This window comes from Cupressus sempervirens, chromosome 6 (assembly GCF_028749045.1).
Source record: "Cupressus sempervirens isolate cs-2001-9-10 chromosome 6, ASM2874904v1, whole genome shotgun sequence".
Lineage (NCBI taxonomy): Eukaryota > Viridiplantae > Streptophyta > Pinopsida > Cupressales > Cupressaceae > Cupressus > Cupressus sempervirens.
The window spans coordinates 46,519,316-46,542,311 of record NC_143123.1 but is presented as its reverse complement, the minus strand read 5'-3'; positions in this window follow the sequence as shown (position 1 = coordinate 46,542,311).

The window sequence follows — 22,996 nt, the reverse complement described above, 5'->3', positions numbered from 1 at the left end:
CTATTCTTCTTAGCGTATTTGTAGTGTTTAAAACCCTAGGAGTTACTTGGATGTATCCTCTCCCCTTTTCATTCATGGATCTTGGATGTAAGAGAAATCCATGTGACTTCTATAGGGAAGCATGCCTTGGACAAAGATACCTGATATTGGGTATGCCAGGGGATGGCCTCGAAGTGGTAATGGGCCAAAGCCAAGTCAATGTTCTAGCTACTATATAAAACTTGATATGATCAATGTCATGTTGGCGATATTACTACTTGATAGCTCTCCTCTAGTACCCTTGTGGTGCGACAATTCTCAAGGATGGGAGACCTTCTAAGGAAGTTTATCACTCATTTTTCAAACAGAATGCCCATGCTAAAAACCTTTCTATCCACTGGCTCAAGAGGTCACTCATGCCTGTGAAAACATACCACATTCTCACAGTCCTTAATAGAGACAACAGTCCCTTGGGAAGTCATGCCCCTTGGGAAGTAGATCTTGGTAGCCTTGAGAAGTGAGTGTGATGTAAGGGGGAGCCTGTGGTGCCAAGATTCTAAGTTGTCCACTCTGGATAAGCATGGGTAAACTTTAGTTCAAGTGGGAATTCAATGGATATAGTCCTAAAGCCTAAGTTTTGATGTGCATTTTCACTTTAACAAAAGCTATTCTTGTCTTATTGTGTCTTGTGTGGGTGTAAAACATTAATCAAGATAAAAGAAACAAATTGCAAATTTACACCTTGGATACTATTCAAATATTGTCAAAGCTTCAAAATATTGTCAAAACATTACCATCTTTATCAAAACTTTGCAAACTTTGGTCTTAAACATTCAAGACTTGGAAAACATGACAAGTTGTGACCTTAGACATGCTTGGCATAACCTAGATTTCATCTTTGCATAGTATCCACTTACATTCACCATAGTTCAAGCCTCATACTTGAATCATCTAGACTTTATTTAGTCCTCATTTAGTATCTCTCATCATTCATAGTGCATTCCTTAGCTTCACTTTGCATTCTTTAGTCTTTCCATTTCAACCCCAAAATCTGCATAGCTTCACTTTGCATTCTTTAGTCTTTGCATTTCAACCCCAAAATTTGCATCTTGCATCTCCCATTTGCATTTTTTCATTAATCAACCTTCATATTGCACACTTTAACCATCATTCTTGGTGTCCTAACCATCATTTTGCACCTTCATTCTATTCTTATTACTGTCCTCCACTATTTAGCTCACTGTCACATCAATCTGGAAACCTCAGCACCCAAAATCATCTTAGTTTCAACCCAATTTACCAATTGCGCTCTGAAAGTACCAATTGCACCCTAACTAGTGCCAACTATGCCATAGGCATAGTTTTTACTATCTAAGTGCACTTAATAGTGTGAGAACCCAATTTGGACTTCCAAATAGCATTTTGAGACTTCAAAAGTGTCCTTAGATACCTAGATAGGCCCCCCTATTTTAGCATGCCCTGATCTACATTATGCATGCCCTAGCCACCATTTTCTTCACTTAGGACTTCATTTCTTAGGTCATAACCTTCATTCTACATCTCCTATCCAATCATACTGTCAACCCCAATATCCTAGCTCTTTGGTATAGTAAATTGGCCATCACCCAGCCCATAATCAGCCAATATTCAACCCAACCTCCCAACTATGTTATGAAACTATGAATTGCACCCAAACTGGCCCCAAGTGCACCATAAGCATAGTTTGTGCTATCAGAGTGCACTCGGGTACTTGCATGACCATTTTGGGCCTCAAAACTACATTTCGGGACCCTAAAACTACATCTAGAAGCCTCTATAAGTCCTCATTCTTAATATGACCCAAAACATCATCTTGCACCCAAAACCTCAATTTGCATATTAGGATCTTTTCATATTGCATATCCAATTAGCATAACCATCATTCTAAGCCCCCTAAACATCATTTTGAACCCAAAACCTTTGAATTTAGTCCAAAATCTGAACAAAAGTATGAACCCTAGACTATTTCATTATGTCAATAGATAATGGATCTTGACCATGATCATTTTGTCATTTTATTTTATCATATTCTTTGCTCAAAATCTATTTATGTCAAGATGGATTTGACTTTTTTATTTTGATATTTTCACTTTTATCTCTTTTTGGTCAAGATCCAAAGTCTATTGTCATAACATTAAACTCTTAGGTTAATACCTTTCAAATATTTCACCTAAGTTAAAAACATTGCATATACCCTTACCATAGCATTGTCATATTCCTAGTTTCCCTAAACATCATTTTGACTTACCCTAGTGGTATATCCCCCTCATATTGCATTGTTCAAAACCCTAGCTGTTGGAAATGATTGAAAAGATCATAAGGAATATTGTTGGAATGATCATATGGAACTGGTAAAGAATGTTCTGAATCATTGTTTTGTCATTGATGTCAAACTTGCTACTTGCAAGAATGACAATTTATTTAGTGATCCAAATACTATCAATTAGTCGATTAACAAGGAGGATAAAATCAATTAGATGTAACTAGAACACCTAGAGAAAGGTTGAAGTTATGATGTTGGAATGAAGTAGAAGGATTAGTCAAGTCATTGATGAAATAATGTACTGATGACATACTCTAAGACACAAAGAATGGGCACACTAAAACATATCAAAGATATAAGGTTTTAGCTAAGACATCTGTAAAGCCTAACTAAAGTTCATTAGAGAGAAGGAGTCGAGCAAGCTATTAGGTGTCGAACAGATTCCTAGTTGAAGCCAAGCAAGTTCAACTTCAAGTACTAAGTGAACTTCAGATGCCGAGTGATACAGAGTTTATCAAGTGCTGAGTGGTACAGAGTAATTAGGTGTCGAGTGATATCAAGTGCTGAGTGATCCAGAGTAATCAGGTGTCGAGTGATACAGTTTTATTTAGGTGCTGAGCTATCCAGGAAACAGATGCCGAGCACCAAAAAACCAATAGTACTGAGTAACACAGAGATGTCGAGCATCAGTAAACCAATAATGCTGAGTTACTGCATTATTTTGGTAATCGAAGATTTGCTAGATCTAAACTGACAAGGTTGTTATCTAGAAGTTTGTGAATTAAATGGAAGATAAGAATGATGAGCTGGTGGCACAGAACACCATGTAGAATGTTTTTGAGGTTACAACTGGAACCTAGACGAAGTCTCTAGATAAGAACAAGATATGAGGTAGATACATAGTATCCTACCTAATCCATTTGAAACCCTAAAAATTGGAGAGGGAGAATTGAGCAGAAAAGGAAAATTAGATTTCTATTTAACAAGTCATAAGGTCATGAAGCAAAGAGAGAGAGGTGGTCAAGCATGAAAGCATAATTGCTGAAAAAGGTGCTAAGGAGAAGAAACCACAGAAATACTATTTGGATAGATGACCACAAGGATGATTGCATTGGCATGATGAGTAAGAAGACTCAAGGAGACGAAGCTTGAGAGGAAGACAAGCTGTCAGAGCTGAAATGATTAAAGCCAAGCAATAGGACTGAACTGAAGAAGTGATCTGAAATCTGCAAAGTATGTTGTAAGTTTTATCAAATCAAAAAGCCATTATTGTTACTCTCTAGAAATTGTAACAGATAGTTTAAATCCTATGGACTTAGGTTGGTTTAATAGCCATGAGGTAAATCCTTTAACAGGGTGACATTCTAAGTGAATGTTCAGAAGTCCTTTAACTAGGCCCATTCCTAACAGTTTGGTGAAATCCTCTAACAAGGTCACATTTAACAGTGTGTTGTAAGCCTTTAACAAGGCAGGCTTTTAACAGGGCATCACTTTAGAAGAGTGAAAATCAAGTAGCATGTTACTGGTGGTTTTTCCCAAATTGGGTTTCCACGTAAATCATTGTGTCATGTGTTGATCTTGCATGTCTTATCTCTGCATGTTGATTTACTGTAACTTGCTAATATGGTTGATTTAAGTTTGGATGAATGAAAAGTGTATGGATTCATTAAAAGTAGTGAAAAAGTGTTATTAGGGCATTTGGACCTTGGATAACTAATTCACCCCCCCCCCCCTCTCTCAGTTATTCTAAAAGAATTCAAACACTAGCATCATTTCCACTATCAAACCCTATCAACTTGTATATCAACCAACTTGTCTCCTTGATCACTTATCCTCATTTTGCATAGCCCAAACATCATTATCAACCTTAGCACACCATCCCTTGCATAGTCCACCTTGCATACATCAACTTCCAACATCATTTCCAAGTCCAAAAGTCTAACCCTAATCATCATTTTGCATACCATAGAGTCATTTTCATCTCCTTTAGTCAAATTTCAAAACTTCACTTTACATTTGCATTTGCATAGTTTCCATAGGACATTTGCACCTTCCATATCAAAACCCTAGTTCATTTGGCACTTCCTCACATTGCATAACATCCTTAAACACCTAAAAATCCAAAGAACACTCATACCTTGCATACCTACTTCTAGATTTCCAAGTTTTGCCCTATTTTACCAACTACACACTTCAGATGCACAGTTGGTAGTTTCTGAGCACAGTTGGTAGTTTAGGTGCACACTTGGGAGGTAGAGAGTCCATTTAGGTTTTCCTCCATTGAATTTGCATCCTTAGGTATCATGCCAGCACTTATAAGAACACAATCAGCTTAGAGACCTTAAGAATTATACCAAACCTTGTTTTTTGAGGAAAAAATGCAACCAAAACCTCATCCAAGACAAAACAAGAGCAAGAAAACCCAACTAACATTTGATGAAAATCAAATTAAAGAATCACAACCTTTACTTGTGGACCCCTTAAACATGTATCTACAAGATCACAATAATCAAGAGATGACCCAACAAACCCTAAGCAACACACCTACTATGAGATTTCCTTCAAACACTTCTACACATGGGATTCTTCAATGGAGTCCTAACTTTGAACCCATATTTGTACCAATATCACCTGGAGGTGAAAGTATGACAACCACACCCGAGGATGAACAAACATCCTCCTTTGAATTCAGCAAACCCAAGACAAGTACCTGCAACCCTAACATATCAAACACACAACAAGGTACTATACACTTAAGTGATGACTCTGACACTAATTATGGCATCACTAATGAAGAAGTGGCTAGGGCATGTCAAGACAAAACCTTTCAAAAGAACATTAAACTTTTGGCAGCCCAAGAAATTGTGAAATTCAACCCAAACTTGGAAGGGCCTAATTCCAAACATCAAACCAACTCAACACTTGAAACCATATAGCCTATGATCAATTTGGACCTAGATAAGGGCAAACAACCTTTGGAGTTCTCAAATGCAATGATGGCACCTATAAGGTCCCATCAAGAATCAATCATCAAAATCCTCCAAAGTACATTTGAACACATCAACATTAATCCCTTGTTTGATGAACTACCACCAATAAATGGAAATAAGACTCTTCCTAAATATCCTAAAAGGATGTTAAGACTTTATCTCAATCACATAATGCAACAACAAGACATGCCTAAAGGGACTTGTACTCTAAGGATACCGATAATACCTCCTTTGGTGGAAAATCAACAAGGTACACCTTTGCTCCTAACTGTACCAAATGTTATGACGTCAAATGTTATGGAGCCTCCCATGAGTACACTATGTGAAACATCAATTGCAAAAATCCCTATTGACATACAAAGGAAAAGTCTTATTGACATTTCACCCATTCCCAAAAGGAACACACCTCATTGTCAAATCAATATGGTGTCCCAAGGAGAAACATCTAACACACAAAGGTACCAAAACAACAACCCAAACATGATGTTCAATTCTCAAGGACATAACCAACTCCAAAGACAACAACAACCTATAGTGGTACAAGGACTTAACATTTCCAATGCACAACCAAGTTTAAATTCACTTAACACACATTCAACATATCAACAGCAACATCAATAACAACCTCAAGTGGTGCAAGGATCCAATGTCCCTAATGCACACTTTAATTCCACTTGACTTGCACACAATGTATGAACAAAAATTCCAACAACAACAAGCCATGTTCGCTAAACAACAAAAGCAACTAAAATAATAGTTGGAATACCAAAGATTCCTTAAGCAACAAATTGTGTATCAACAACATTTGTTACAACAATAGCATGTGCCACAACAACCTCACAGATACCTCTATGACAACAGTCACATACATGGTCTCACATGTAACTAGCATAGGTATCTCAACAACTACCATAACAAGTGATGCAACAATAACACATGGTATAACAATCACAGAAGATACCACAAAAAATACTGCAACAAATACCCCAACATCTACCACAATAGGAACCCTTTTGTCTTCAAGGTACTAACATACCTCCACCACCTAGTGACACATCACATGACTCATCAGACACAAAAAATTTAGAACTGAGTGGATATAGTTCTCGCCATAGAAAAAAATCTACCCATAGACACAAAAGGCTTGAAGAAAAAACTATCATGCAAAACCCAAATGAAGAGTTGCTATAGCAATTCAAACAACTTTCCAAACAAGTCGAGGCTTTGGGAGTCCAACAGAAACATGCTCTATATATAAAAAGGGACTTACATCCTAACCCATTTGATAAAAGTCTATATATGCCTCCATTCCCAAAACACTTCAAGGCTTTGAGATTCAAAAAATAATGAGGAAAAGGAAACCTCATTGATCACATCAGGGAATTCTATGCCTCTTGTACTGAACTTAGTGATGAGCTCACCTACCTCATGAGATTATTCCCTCATTCTTTGGGTGGGCTTGCACTCGAATGGTATTCCAAACTTTCTAGTACTATCAAATCTTGGTCAAATCTGGTAGACAAATTCATCTCCCACTTTGCCTTCAACATTACAAATGAGGTGAAACTCTCTGATTTGTGCTCAACTAAACAAAAGGTGAGAACCATTTATCACATTCTTACTACACTAGAGAAGCTTAGTCATTCAATGCTCACTAAACATTCTTGAAGAACAACAAGTTAACTTGTGCATTAAAAACCTAGTCCTCAACTTAATGTATGAACTTAAGATCAAAAGTCCAACCACCATCTCCAAACTGATGAAAAAAGGGGCTAGTACTGAAGATGCTCTTATCTGTAAGGAAATCCTCAAGAAGAACAAGGAAAACACAAACACCAAATCATCTAATGAAAAGGCAAAAAATTTCTCCAAAAATAAAAATCTGAATAATGATGGTATTTTGGATGCACGAACAATTAGCACAACACAACCTCAACTAACTTTGAAAGGTGTGAACCCTATGAATTCACAATCTCCCAATCAAACATCACCTCCACAATAGAAAACTAAGACTTTCACATAGGATGGACCTCAAAGACATCCTAGAACCAAAGATAGAAAACTCACACCCTTGGGAATATCTCTTGAGACTAAACTTCAACAATTACTCAGTAATAACTTCCTTCAATTACCCCCGATGAAAGATGAACCACTAACTAAAGCTTCTTGGTGGGATGACAAAAAATTATGTGATTACCACAACACCAAAGGACATAAGACCTCATTATATTTCTAGCTAAAACATGCAATACAAGACCTTATTGATATGGTGTGATCACATTCGATCCATCACTACTAGCATCCAACTCTGATTCACACTATTTTTAAAGATCCTTTAGGTAATCACGACAAAGAAAAGGTCTCCAATTCAAACTCAAACTCACAAGAAAATGTGAATTACACATGCATTAGATATGATTTCACCATCAATTGTTTCAATGAGTTTGATTCCCACATATCTACATTCACCTTAAAGGTTGAATACCCTCGTTGCACTGTCACTACACATTGTACCAAGATCACCCTACTGGAGCTCCTTCTAGACCTACTACCTCTACTAGACCTACACCCCCTAGTAGACCTAATGCTCCTACTTCATCTAATTATAGCATTGTTGAACAACTCAGTAAGAAACCTGCACAAATTTCCATCTTGGACCTACTGCATGTGTCTCCCCAACATCAAAAGATCCTTGACCAAGCATTAAAAGATTCAATAGTCCCATATAACATTGATGTTTCCTAGTTCCAGGCCATGGTTGGAAACCTATCTTCATCACAACATATCACCTTTTCCCCTTGGGATATTCCTAAGGACAGACCCATCCACAATGATCCCCTTCATCTTGAAGTCTTTATACATAAAGCCAAGGTCAGACGTGTCTTTATAGATGGTGGAGTAGGACTAAAAATTTGTACCTTAAAAGTTTTCAAGGGTTTGGGTTACTCTATAGATGATGTAGATCCCTCTCACAAAATCACCATAAAGGCCTATGATGATGGTGAATGCTTCTCCAAGGGTGTCATCATATTACCCATCAGAGTTGGTCCAACTACTGAGAATACATTATTCCAAGTCCTAGATATAGAAATGAATTGCAACATGATACTAGGATGCCCTTGGCTTCATGCTATGAAAGCAATTCCCTCTATATATCATCAATATCTGAAGTTTTCCTATAACAATGTGGAGGTTACCAGCCCTAGTGATCTAGATCCTTTCCAAAGAGATGCTACTACATACCAAGTCCCAACAAACAATGAAGCACAACCCACATATTCCTCTAAATATGTGGATGTAGATATGCTCCTCAGTAAGCCCAAGGAAAAGATGAAGATTGAAGACAATGGGTGTGGATATTACTTTATGTCTCAAGTATTCCATATTAGGGAGTCACCACCTTCTCCCTAATCTTATGGTAAATCACACCTATTGCAAGCACAACATTCTGAGATTAGTACATAAAATTCCACTTCTATCAATTTCATTAGTGGAGGTGCCCTACATGAAGAACATGTCTATGAGAATACATTTGTCTATTTGAGAAAGAAAAAGTCAAACAAGAATCCACTTTGATATCTCCTAGCAAGTATGGACCTGGATTTACTATTATGCAGAAGCAAGGCTATGACGGATGTAGTGGTCTTGGATATTAGAAACAAGGAATAATTGAACCTATCACTACAAAAAGATGACCTCCTAATTTGGGGCTTGGATTCAAACCATTGCAAATAGGTCCTCCAAGTACTATGATACCTACATGTAAGACTATGGATGTTTTGAATGATGAAAAGGCATATGAGGATACCCAACCTGAAACCAATAGTCCTCTAGCTTCTAAGCTTGACCCCAATTATACCATTGATGATGACATCCCCTCAAATTTTCCTGAACTATTGGATTGAAACCATTGTGGACCACCAATTTTTGATTGATTTGACAATGATGATGCTCTCACAACAGACTTTGAAATCTATGGAGGCATTATGAACAATAATCATATAGAAGCAATTTCTCCTAAAGAGAACACATTGGCATATTTTTGGGAGTCAATTCCATCTTTCAGATGCAAAATTGAAAGAAAAGGGAAAATGACAAGAATAGGTCTCTTGATGAAAATCGAAAGGTGCCATTAGACCATGAAAAACAAAAGCTAAGTAGCTCCCAAGGATACAAAATGAAAAAGATGATGCCATGAATATTAGTGTTCTAGTGTTCAACATGCCGCAAAGTCTTTTGGAGCTCTTTCGATTAGCCTTCATGTGAGAAGTCGTTGGTCACAATCCTCCCAATCCTTCCTTATATCCAATTGTTTATCCTCAAATTCAACTACCTAACTTGCCCAACACCTAAGATCGAATCTTTATCCACCAAGCCTTTGCACATGTCATCATCAATGGCATCCCATACAAAGAATCCTTTAAGCCATCTATCCTCAGATGCCCTAATTTGCAAGAGGCAGACTATGTTGTCCCCATGTTAGTATATAATTTAAATAATAAATAAATGTTTTATATAAAGTAATATTAATAAAGATATAAAAATAATAATATGAGATTAATATAGTTAGATAAATATATGATATAAAATCATTTAATACATATATTTTGATATATTTAAATATAATTGAAAATTAAATATTATTATAAATAATATATAAAGAAAATATACTATGTAATAGTATTAAGAATAATGATATTACTAACATTATTATTAATATAATATATGATATGTTATAATGTTGTTATTAATATAATTACAATAATACAATCTATTATTAAATATGAAGTCATGGTGTTGGGTACATTTTTTATAGACGATACTGTCATCATGGATGTATTTGACTTCCCAACATATCGTAACCTATGCAATAGAATATTGTGAATGAAGTGGCTTGATGTGGACCAGTAAACTTAGTCAACGACTAGCTATTATGAGTTATGCAACTAAAGTTTTATGATAATAAATCGAATGCCCAAACTAGCGATCATAGAAGGCACCGACTAACGATCATATGAAGAAATGAAAACAAAATCAATAATCACTAGTGCATTTAACCCTAAATTTTGACCAAGTCTTTTAAATGGGTTGGTTGGTCGATTTATAAAGAAAACTTTTGTTTTTTTTTAATAACATGCTCACGTTGGCCACAATTGCGACCAATTATTTTGGTCTCAATTGCGATGCACACAGAAACATAAAACAAAACAAAAAAAAAAGGGGCAAAAATCATATTTCATTTGAGTGCAAGTCGGTGTCGAGGGTTCCAGAGCATTCCAGCAAGTCGGTGTCAAGGGTTCCAAAGCATTCCAGCATTTTGCATGAGGAAATAGTGTATCTTGGCATTTGACTCATCCTCTATTACTCTCAACTTTGCAATTTTCTTATCCAGTTCAACCAAGGTATCATCTTAAACTAACATTTTTCTTCTAGTTGCAACTAGATCATCCTTGGCATTGCTCTTAGACAATAATCTTTTCAACGTGATAATAGGTTTTCTTCACCATGTCAGAAATAAGAAATTTGTTTTGTGGGTTTATAAATCTACCGAAAAGAGATGGGAAAAAAGAGATGCTCCCTATGAAGGAAGGATTCCTAGATTTAGGACACTTAGCTTCACTCCAAATATTTTGATGTTGAACCAAAAAATCTACTAGGTTTCTTCAAATGGGGATTATGTGTTTGTGTTTGATTTGAATGGAGATGGTATTGTCAAGAATATTTTGATTCTAATGGGGAGGCAAGGTATATGGCACAAGACCTTGGGAATTTTTATGTATAGGGGAAAAGTTATATTGGTTTATAAAGGTGAATCACCAATACGTACAAATGCTTTCATTTTCAATGAGCTTTTTGAGCTTGATGGGAACTTGAGATTTAAATATGAAGTAGTTGTATAGCCGAAAAAATTGTTTCTTAGAGTAACTTGTGTTGATGAGGATTGTATTTGGGGAATTCAAGAAAGCAAGGGTTATGGCAGCCATATAATTTGTTTAGATTTTGATAGTTTGAAACTGAAAAAATGGTCAGCAAAAGATTACCCATTTATGTTGACAGCCAGAAACTGGCTATCCATGTCACTGAGCTTTTACCCATGCACTTAGACTTTCTGAATCTGTTGTTCTAGATGATTTTAGAACGTTATAGGGTATTGGAAATTACTTTTTGCAAATATTGATATAGACAAAAGTGTTGTGAGGTTATATACAACCAAATAAACCTACCTTAAAAATAGTTGAACAGACTTTCTTTAGACATTGAAAGGAGGTTAAGAGGTTTCATGAAAATGCTATATCAGTGAAAATAAAACCTTATTATCCGACTTTTGTCAAAATTTCTTCAAGAATGTGTTATATATGTGAGGCATTTCATATTTTTCTCAAGAAAATGAGTGTGTGTCAAAATATGTCAGCAAAATGTCAGTAAACTAATCTTTTGATGGGGTAAACTAAGAAATAGTCAACAAAATGTGTTCCTTATATTGTGAAACAATCATTTGGATATAATTTGCTAGTATTCATATGCAAGGGAAATTTAATTTGTTATCAACTTGACATCATAAACATAATGTAATAGACTAAAAAAATAAGTAGTTTGTGGTCAATTCAGGGGTAGTTACGGTTGGTTGTCGATTTTAGGAGTTGGTATAAGTTTATAAAATTTGCAATGATCGATGACATGAGGAGAATGAACGTAAACCTATTTTGAACAAATAAAGTATTGAATTTCCTACATAATTCCTATATATTGACATTTTTTACAGTCTAATTCTTTTTTCATAGTTTTGTATCGTGTTGCTAAAGATCCATTAGTATAGATGGTGGAGTATTGAATATCCATTGCTTTGGCATTTGCAGGGATTAAGACCTTGTGATATTTGTAGAGATCAAATCATTTTCCTAGGAATTGTCAAAACCTTAATATAGGTTAAGTAAGAACATTATGAAATGTATTTTTACATTATCTTACATGCAATAAGACCTAACATTTGGGAAATAATATGGGGAAAGGTAGATAATATCTGTCCACAAGGATGCAGGATGTCATGCACAAAGAAACATGTGAAAAAGGTGCAAGAAGGGTCTAAGAAAATCATCTTACTACTAAGAGGATTGAGACAAGAGTGAGTAGATTTGGATTTGTCCATACAAGACAATAGGGAAGCATTATGAGGCATATCAAAAGAAGAATGTGGAGTCTAGAAGATGTCCAAATATATGTGTATTCAAATCATGTTCGGTTCAAAGACTATTTGGAGGAGTAATCAACTACTTGTTTTGATAATAAAGAACATTCAACATTTTTCTTGGGTGAGAGATTTGTGATAGGGTAGGTTAATAAATATTGAGGTTAGTGTGGAAAAATTCTTGAAATTGCAAGGGTTGAGTTCCCAAGGGCAAGGGGAAGAATACTATATATGAGGATTAAAGGGCATAAGATTGCAATTATTCAATATATCAACACTTGATGCATTATCTGAAGAATTTTCTTTTGTGTGACCTTGTTTAGGATGATGATAAATATTTCTTTAAAGTGTATGACATTATGATGGTTGCCACTACTTGTAAATATATTCTTTGTTTAGTTAAGCCTATGCTAAATCAATCAAATGCAACTCTACTTGCCTAGTTCTCTTGACTAAGATTTCAAAATCCAATATGGCCATTGGCCATGGACAAAATGGGAGCTTGAGAAGCTTAAGCCTATGCCAAGTCAATTAGATGCAACATCACTTGTTCTAGTTTCTTGACTAAGATTTCAAAATTCAATAGTGCAAACAAATTGACCATGGCCAAAGTGGTAGCTTTAGATGATTTATCCAAGTATCCATCCTTAGGTCCTTAGGATGCAATAGAAGAGGTTGCGATAGGGTTTATGGTTTAGGGTACTATGATTAAAGGAATAAGTGCTATTGTCAAGTTCAAAAGGCATAATCACCTATACAAAATTAATATGGTTAGTGATCAATTGGAAGGCATAATCCCCATTTTCTCATTGGAATCTAGATACGTGTTAATTATAGAACTTAGAAGGCATTAAGCTGGTATCTAAATTTTAGATTCATATAGGCATCAAATTTAATGAACTTTTACTACAAACCATCTTTGGGAAGGATATCCAATAAATATATCTTAGAGAATCAGTACTGCAGTGTAATGTCCCAAGGTGATGTATTAGCTTATTTTGCTACATTTTTAGAAATAGAATACAAATGATAACACATTTTTTTATTTTTTTTATCATTGAGATCCCAATATGAGAAAGTTGAGAATATACAATAGCTAGGAAGTGAATAGTAAACAATTCATTTCACTTACCTAGTTTGAACAAGTTAAGAGTGTATGGCAGTTGGGGTGTAAACAGAAGCAATTTATTTTGCTTATTGGTGTTAAGTTGCATAGTACATAGGCTAATCTAGAGAGTCGGAGACAATTGGTAGTGCACTAAAAATGTTGAAGTTATGATAATGCAAGAAAAAAACTGGATTTGTCTCTTTCTCATTTTTTAGAAAAATTTTGTCCACACATGCTTAGAAGAGAAATAGTTCATTAATTAGTGTGTAGTTTATAGGTAATCAACATAGATATATTATGGGTAGGAAAAGGCAATGAATGAGAGAAATAGGAATGTTAAATGATTACTAAAGATCATAATAATGTAGTAAATAAAATGTAAAGGCCTTTCACAATTTATACACTTAGTGTATTTATATATCTTTATATACAAGTATAAACTAGTCATTGATGCTCTCACAAAACTAGGCTATGGAAAGTAGGGGTTTCCCCTACAGTAACAAAGAGCAAGCTATCACACACACACACACACACACACACACACACACACACACACACACACACGTAGTTAGTTAGTTTCTAGCATCACGATGGATATATCTAGTTTCTTTCATCAAACAGTGGATGTTTAATATAGCCATCAACAATATGCAGGTATGAATTAGTATAATAAAAGTGATGAATAAATATTGGAGAATATTATGATGCATAAAACAATTGTAGTCACCTATCATCAAACAATTTTCCTTGTCTAAGTGTGCAGGCATGCACACTACACACACATGATGACAATTTTTTGAGAGACAACTGTAGTTTGTTTTATGCATCATCGCGATCTTTAATGTTCAATTAAATTTTTATTGTATTCACAAATGTCTTAATGCTTATTTATTGTTGATAACTACATTCTTATAACTAACCATTATTTGGTAAACTGCTACATTTTTTAAAACATATTTAGGCAATAGGCATAGAATTTCTTGATAGAAGACTTTGCACATTACAACATTCTCATGGATTGATGAAACTTTCTTTCCTTAGGCACATGTTTTAGGTTACATTAGTTATTAGTTTTATGTATTATACATATTTATGCATAATTGTTGGTAGTTTATATTATATATTTCATAATAAGTTATCAATTGTTGATAGTCTACACATCTTATAAACCACTCATTGTTTGAGCCATTTCTCTTGTTGAAGCATTCTAAGGAAATAATGACAAACTTTCTTGAGGCAAGCCTTTGCATATTATTAAAAAAAAAAATTGATCTTTCAAATTTGAGCCTAAGGATTGATGACTTTTCTCTTCGTAGGTACATCAGGCAGGTTTAATTGACTATTCTATTTATATGCACTTTTAAGGTGGTTTTGTGATACATTTTTTTAATGTATAATCATTGATAGTCTAAAAATGTATGTGTAGACTATCAAATTTGGAAGCACCATGCAAAATAGATCAAATAAATTTTCTAAAAATGTGCATATAAAGATGTACGAGACAATCAATTATTGATCAAATAGAAGTAAGATGTCAAGAAAATTGTTATTTTAAGGACAACATTTTTAGGTAAACTTCAGCAACATAATAGGCATCTGTAAAACAAAAGTGATTTTTTCAAGTCACTGATAAGAGAGATTCATGACATTGACTACAATATCGGGAAGTATTGATGGCATCATTCTTAGAGTGACAACTAACACTAAAATAGAAAAGTGTATTTGAACCCTAATTGAATCTGAACACAAAAAAATCTAACAAAATTTATAAGAAGCCTAGGGCTATAGCAGGGTTTGGTATCATCTCTTGAAGTTTTTACTGCTGATTGGTGAAGGGTTTTATATTGTTGAATATTATTTCTATATTGTATCAATCAAATATAGAACTTTAAATCAATATAAAAGTAATATGCCCATCATTGTTTCTGATGTTCATCAATTTTGTGTATGTGATGATCCACTTTTTTATCCAAATGATGGCTTGATATAATGGCCATTCTGAAGTTTTTTATCGTTGTTTCTGATATTTAATCTTATTTCTTATGTGATGTTCTTGTTAAGATCATCCTCTCTGATTGAGGCTATATGCACATGCAATCTTTATTTCTTACCAATGGTGGATTACTTCCACCCTCCTTGGTTACTGTAAGGCTCTTGGAGTCCTCAGTATGCTACTAAAATAAGGTATGATAACTAAGTCCAAATATTCATGTTACTTTGGGTTTCAATTTAAATGTTTCAAAAATTTCCAAGAATTAATGAAAGTTTCTAAAGCCAATTTGCTTATGATCATTTAAACTCATTTTATTTTATGTTAATACTAGGATTAAATGGAATTTATAGAAGAAGAAAGTACCATCTGACTTTGTGTTTCTTTGTATGTTTTGAAGTATAACTTGCATTTCTTGGAAGTGTTCCACAACATAGATATCCTTCAACAAAATTATCTAGGCTGGGCAATTGGTAACTTCTTTTCTTTCTATGGAAGATTGTAATTGACAAAATTTAAGACCTTTATAAATACTGTAATGAAGCTTTTAATGATATGATTGCTCATTGGATAAGTGGATTATTGAAATAAAAAGACCAAAATATTGTGTGTTTTCATTTGGGTGGCTTTGAAGATTAAATGTTATTTTAAAAATAATAACCTTATTTCTTGACAAGAGTATGTATATAACCATTAAAAATATCTAGAACTATATCTTGGATTAGAACTAAAATCAACATTCACATCTTCTTCTATTTCAAAATTTCAAATCTATAATATATGATTTTGATATCCTTCACAATCAATGAATACCATAAATTTGTCTTCAACTCAATCTGGACTATTACTATACTTTCGTTCTACTTATTTTTACATCAACTTATCGTGGAAATTATTATCAAATATTGATGGTATTCTTTTTATATAAATTGGATAAGTGGCACTGGTGGAAGTTAAATAATCAACAACTCTTTTCTTTTCAAAATAGAGTTCAAGCTTCATTGCATCAAAGTCTACTTAAATAATAGGAACTAAGAAACTGAAGATAGTACCTATGCCTTTCGAAGTCAAGTTGCACTTAAAAATTTGACATATAATACCAAATTGAGCATATTGATATTTTGACTAGTCACTATAATTCTTTGTATCAAAATGTGTCACAGAGCTAGTAAGCATTCTATTTCTTTTAGAAAGTGAAATTCTCTTACCATATGCAACAAGACATCACCTTTAAATTGATTTCTCTAATGAATGGTCTTTATAACCTTCTTGTTAAATTCAACCAAATCTAAGTTAAGTATTTTGGGTATTCTACTATCTTCATTACTTTTGAAGAACAAATATTAGTTTTGTTCAAGGTTAAGTGAGCTTTATTTGTCTCCAAGTTTGTAAAATTACCATCCATGCAAAGTATGTGAAAAATACTTTGTTTGTGTTTGATGCTTCCCTATAATGTTTTGATTTTTAGGTTCTCTAATCCATATCAAAGTGGTTGTTTGATATTACAAGTGATTTTAGATCTCATATATTACTTAAAGTTTTGACTATTCCATACACTCCTTTCGTTCTGACTGTTCTAAAATAGTGACCTTCAAAATGACTTAAAAACCATGAGCTTAATTACAAAGCAACTACACTCTATTTGTTTCCTTATCACTCCAAATCATCAATAGAGTCATGATCAATCTCATCTATGAAGCGTATTAAAAGCTAACGATTTGGAGTGACTATCATTTCATTTTTTTCCACATCTTGTTCAAACCATATAATGCAATCTCGTCTATGAAGCGTATTAAAAGCTAAGGATTTGGAGTGACTCGCATACAATTCATTTTTTGTCATTCATTATATGGTGTGAACAAGTGTGGAAAAAAATTAGATTTTTATTATGAATTTTCTGTTGACCAATCTATGTTAAACTAATCAACAAAGATTTGGTCCTCTAAGTTGCAACAATTTTTAGAAAAAACCTAACTTTTAATCACCATATCTTAAATGAATTTTCACATTGAGCTGATCCAAGTTTGATCAATTATTCTCAATACAAGTTGGTGTCGAGTTTCCTTTTTATTATTTTGCAGATCTGTTGCTATTTATTTAATGTGCAATCGTGGAGAACTTTTTAGATTATCGACTTTTGTGTTTCTGAGGTTTTCTTACAAGTAAGAAACATTACTTGATTAAAAAGTTCACAATGTCTTTTAGACTCCTATGGGGCAAATGTTACACATCCACACCTTGGAGAAGATTCTAGTCCATCAATAGTGGCAGTAAGTTTTCAATATAGATCATTTTTTGCTATTGTTCTAGTTCACACAATTCATATGAGAAATGCTTATCTTAATATTTTGGGTTTGGTGCAAATGTTAGGTGGTTGCATCTCAAGATTGGCCTGAAGTCACAAAGAATTAACTTGGGGAAAACTTTTACAACTTCACACACCATGGATTAGGGACATATACTGAATTACTAAATGATGAAGAGGAGAAAACCCTGTAGAACACAATTTTTTCCTTGATTATTATGCATTTTATTAACATTGAACCAACTAGTGAAATTGAAAATTCTTAAACAAGTTACTGCTTCTCAAAATTAAAAATATGATTTTTGGAAATTCACTTGCTATTCAAAATTTAAAGTATGATATTAGGAAATTGAAATGATTATTTCACTTTGATTCTTTACAGGGAGCTACTGATTTCTTGTCATAGAGCAATAGGACAAAAGCCTTTGTGAAACATATTTTATAGGTAATTTATTTCATTTTGATTGGTTTTTGTGGTGAGATTTTGTTCTGCATTTCTTATGTCTCCTTAGTGATAGCTTTGGTATTTATTCAAAGATGGTGTAAGTGAAGGACAATTTTACCAAGTTCTACTTTAAGAATTGGATGTTATTCGCAGGGTCAGTTTCTTAATACTCACTATAGTTCTTGCTATTCAATTGAGATAGACACGGCTCATTAGTTTGTTTGTATTCTCTTTGGATTTTGTTAAAGAAGAAAGTTGAATGCTATATGAACTAAAAAAAATGTGTTTTCAACGGGCTTGTGCATCTCTTGACCCAAATTACTAGCCCCAGTGACATTTGTTGTTGTTCAAAAGCGACACCATACTAGACTATTTGCAAACAACCATGCAGATAGGCATTCTATAGATAGAAGTGGGAACATCTTGCCAAGTCTTCAGTACATAATAAAGCAACTAAATTTCATTAAAAAAAAATTTGATAGTTGATTTGTTTAAATATTTCCTATCAAAAATTACTTAGTACATCTCATCTTTTTTTTGCACAGGAGCTTGCAATTCTAAAGAATCTAAAAGCAAAGAATCTGAAGAAGATATTGTAGCAAAGGTATAATTGGTGTTCTTTTTTAAGTGAAAATGTGACTGAAAATTTTGTATATTGTCATATTTCACATGCAAAAAGGTCAAATTGTAGATAGAGGTGAAGCTGTATGGATTTAAGTTTCTTCTTCATTATTTATAATGCTCTTGATTCCTCCTTTGTAGCTGTAAAAATACTTGTTTATTTTCACCTTTCCAGATACCATTTACCAAGTTCTTCAAGATTCCAAAATATCTTGGGCTGACCCCACTCTAGCATATCCTAACTCCTACTTGGTTCATAGACCTAACTCCTTTCTATATGTGTCTTCCTCTTACTACTCCATCTGCAGGTTTCAAACAAATCATCCTTCTTCCACCAACGAGTCATTCCATTCAAGAAAGACCATGTCTGACGATATCAATGCACAAAAAAATAGGGAGACAATTGCTAGACTATGGTCTAACTTAAAAAGAAAAGGTGATGGAAAATGTTATTGTCCTTGCAAAATGTGTAAGGGCTTAAAGACTCGAAGATATCTAATCACAATAGCTGAGCAACATTGTAGGCAACATGATCACATTGAAGGGGGAAACGAATATCATCCATTGGTATGTATTTTAATAGTTTATAAATTACATAAGACATGATTTAATGATGACATCATGGTCATGGTTAATATAAGGTCATCATTTTCATATAGGTCAATGTCCCTAAGTTTCATGTTATGGACCATGACAATTCGGAGAATGTAGATTTCTAAACGAGGGAACATGGAGGTGTGAATATTGAAGTAGAATGTAATGATACCATGGAAGAAGACTAGGATGATGAAGATCATGATGATCAAAATGATCACGATGATCAAGATGATCATGATGATGTTGACATAGAGCTTGATGTACCTATACTTGAGAAGGCACACAAGTCCCTATATGAAAGCTCCAAAACAACTCTTCTTGCCGTTGTATTGATGTTGGTGAACTTGAAGCTTATGAATGGTTTATCCAACGTAGCAATGACATGTATGTTAAGGTATGCCATCTTCTTTCATTATTTTACTTGTAGTTCCCTTACAATTAACATTGGGTTCGTGTAGCAATTAATATTCTTTAAATTAACAAATTATATTTTTGGTTGTAGGTTGATAGGTGAGTGTTTGTTACCACCATCAAACATTCTACCTCACTTGTACCAAGAATTATTTGCCATCATGAAAGATATTGGAATGGAGTATCAAACAATACATGCATGTCCAAACGATCATATTATATATCATAAACAGCATGAATTTGCAACACAATGCCCTACTTGTCATATCAGTAGATATCAATCAGATCGATTAACAAAAAAGGTGCCTCGCAAGGTTCTTCAACATATTCCCATTATTCCACGTCTGCAACGATTATTCAGATGCAATAACTTGACACAATTTATGGATTACCATGCACGCAATAGAAGTCAAGATGAAATTATGAAAATGCTTGCAAATGGTTCGACATTTTAGGAAATAGGGGAAAAATGGCCACACTTTAAAGAAGAACCTCGTAATCTCAAGCTTTCATTGGCAATAGACGGTGTCAATCCTTTTGGAGAGATGAGATCTACTTACTCAGTGTGGCCTATTTTTGTTATCAACAATAACATACCTCCTTGGTTGTCCATAAAGAGAGAGCACATAATGTTGACACTGATTGTTCTAGGTTTTTTTTGATTTAGTGGTCATCTAAATTAATTTATTATTACTAATCCATCAAAATGGCCATAATAATTATGTAATTTTTTTGTTCATTCAACTAGGTAAGTACCAAGTTAAAGATATCAATGTATATATTGAACCCCTTATCGACTAGTTGATGGTGTTATGGAATGGGGTTACTATGTATGACATTTGTAGACCAATAGGACAAAGACAATTTCAATTTCATGCAATGCTTGTATGGACAATATATGATGCCCTTGGGTTAACACATTTTTGTGGTATGTTCTCTTCTTAACACCTCTTTTTTGGTATGTCAAAGTTAACACATTTAATCCATTTATACACGATCTTGTAGGTCTTCAGACAATGGGAAAATTTGCATGTCCAATTTTTGGTCTAAAGATGAAATCTTGTCATTCAAAAAGATTAAGAAAGTAGGTGTTCGATGAGAATAAACACTTTTTGCACAGGAATCATAAGTACTGAATTATCGAAAAACATCTTTTCAATGGGAAAGAAGAGACTACATCAAAGCCATAGAGAATGACACCTCACCTATGGAAGTTAGCATACAATAAAATAAATTGTTAAGGTAATGTCATTCCATCTTATGGTTTTTGTTTCAAATTTATATTTAGATATTGTGTTTTGTTTACTGATGATGTGATTGATTCTTGTAAAGGTCATCAAGGCATCAATGACCAACTTCCAAAAGGACTAAAAATTTATCCTATGCAATTTACTAGATTTTCATACTATGAGAAACTCCCTATTGTGCATTTTTTTGATCCTATGCATATTGGAAAGAATGTAACAGAGACATTATGGAAAATCTTGGATGGAAGGCATGACAAAGACCAAATTGTCAAAACTTGTAGTGACATTGAAGAATCCAACCATGCAATGAAAAGTGACATTCAATCAAATAACAATGGAGACCAGATTGATACAAGTTCCCTTAGTTGGTTATTGTCAAAGTAGCAGAGCAATTCTATTAAAGAAATTTAAAAAATACAACTTCCCATAGGATTTGCTGCAAACATAAACAATCTCATATCAAAGAAAAGTGAATTTGGGCTAGGGTTGAAAACACACAATTGGCATACATTTATTAAGGTAATTCATGTTATTTTGTATTCACTATATATTTATATACTGCATGTAGTTTTAATTGCATTCTTTTATAAAATATTGACAAGATCATTTTACAAATATTGCAGTACGTTCTACCTCTATCTCTCTCACACCACTTTGCCAACAATGTCAAACAGGTTATATATGATCTTGAAAAATACATGAGGTGGTTCTCATCTAAAGAAATCAATCAAGAAGATATATAATATTGGAAGACAAAAATTCCTCTTCTAATGTGTGAAATGCAAAAGTGTCTATCTCCAAGTTTTTTCAATTCACAAAAATACTACCTCATACATCAAGTTGAGGAGATTGAATTGTGTGGACCTGTACCAACCAGGTCAATATGGACAATTAAGAGGCACTTGAAATTTTTTAAAGGCTTGGTTCGATAGAGAGCACATCCCGAGGGTTCTATGGTGGAGGGATATATGGTATGCCAGACCATGGTGTACATTAGTGAATATCTTCTTAAGTTTGCAACAAAGATCCATGTAGATCATATTTGGGATCCCAACTCAATTAAAAAATTTGAAGGGGAGTACTTGATGGGAAAAGGTAGATCGAGGAAATTGAGAGGTAAATCTAAGATTTTATTGTAGTTAATTAATTCTTATAAATCTTCAATATAAGTTATTTATAATTGGTGTATTTTTTTTGAAACAAGTGGTCGAGAGTGGGATGCAATACATTTCTATATTGTGAACAATCTTGATTGGATGACGGAATGGATTGAACAATGTCAACGAAATGGTTGCTCATTAACATGGGAAGGTGTTGCTTCATTGGTTATAGAAGCTCATCATAATGGAGATTCTAATGTTATGCTGATGGTAGTTGATCTAGTAACGGGTTTAAGAGGTGGAGAGGTATGTAGAAATTTATTAATGATCGTAACTTGACATATGTTTCGTATCAACTCATGATGCAAATAATTTACACACACTTCAAAAATTGCAGGTCAAGCACCACAAAGCTATGTACTATCATAGCCACAAATTTTACATAAAAAAGTTGGATGACACAAAGAAAACTTGTGATTCTGGGATAACTGCAATTTTCGAGGTCACCAATATATCATCTAGAAATGACATACATCCTCAATAATATCAAAATCAATACTCTAGCATCTTGGATGATATAATTGAGTGTGAATTTAACACCTTCAAATTAGTTCTATTCATTGTCAAATGGTACAGGTTACGACTAAATCAAAATGATCTAGATAGATCGGTTATTCAACACGATAATGGATTTACAATGATTAATACAAGGTCA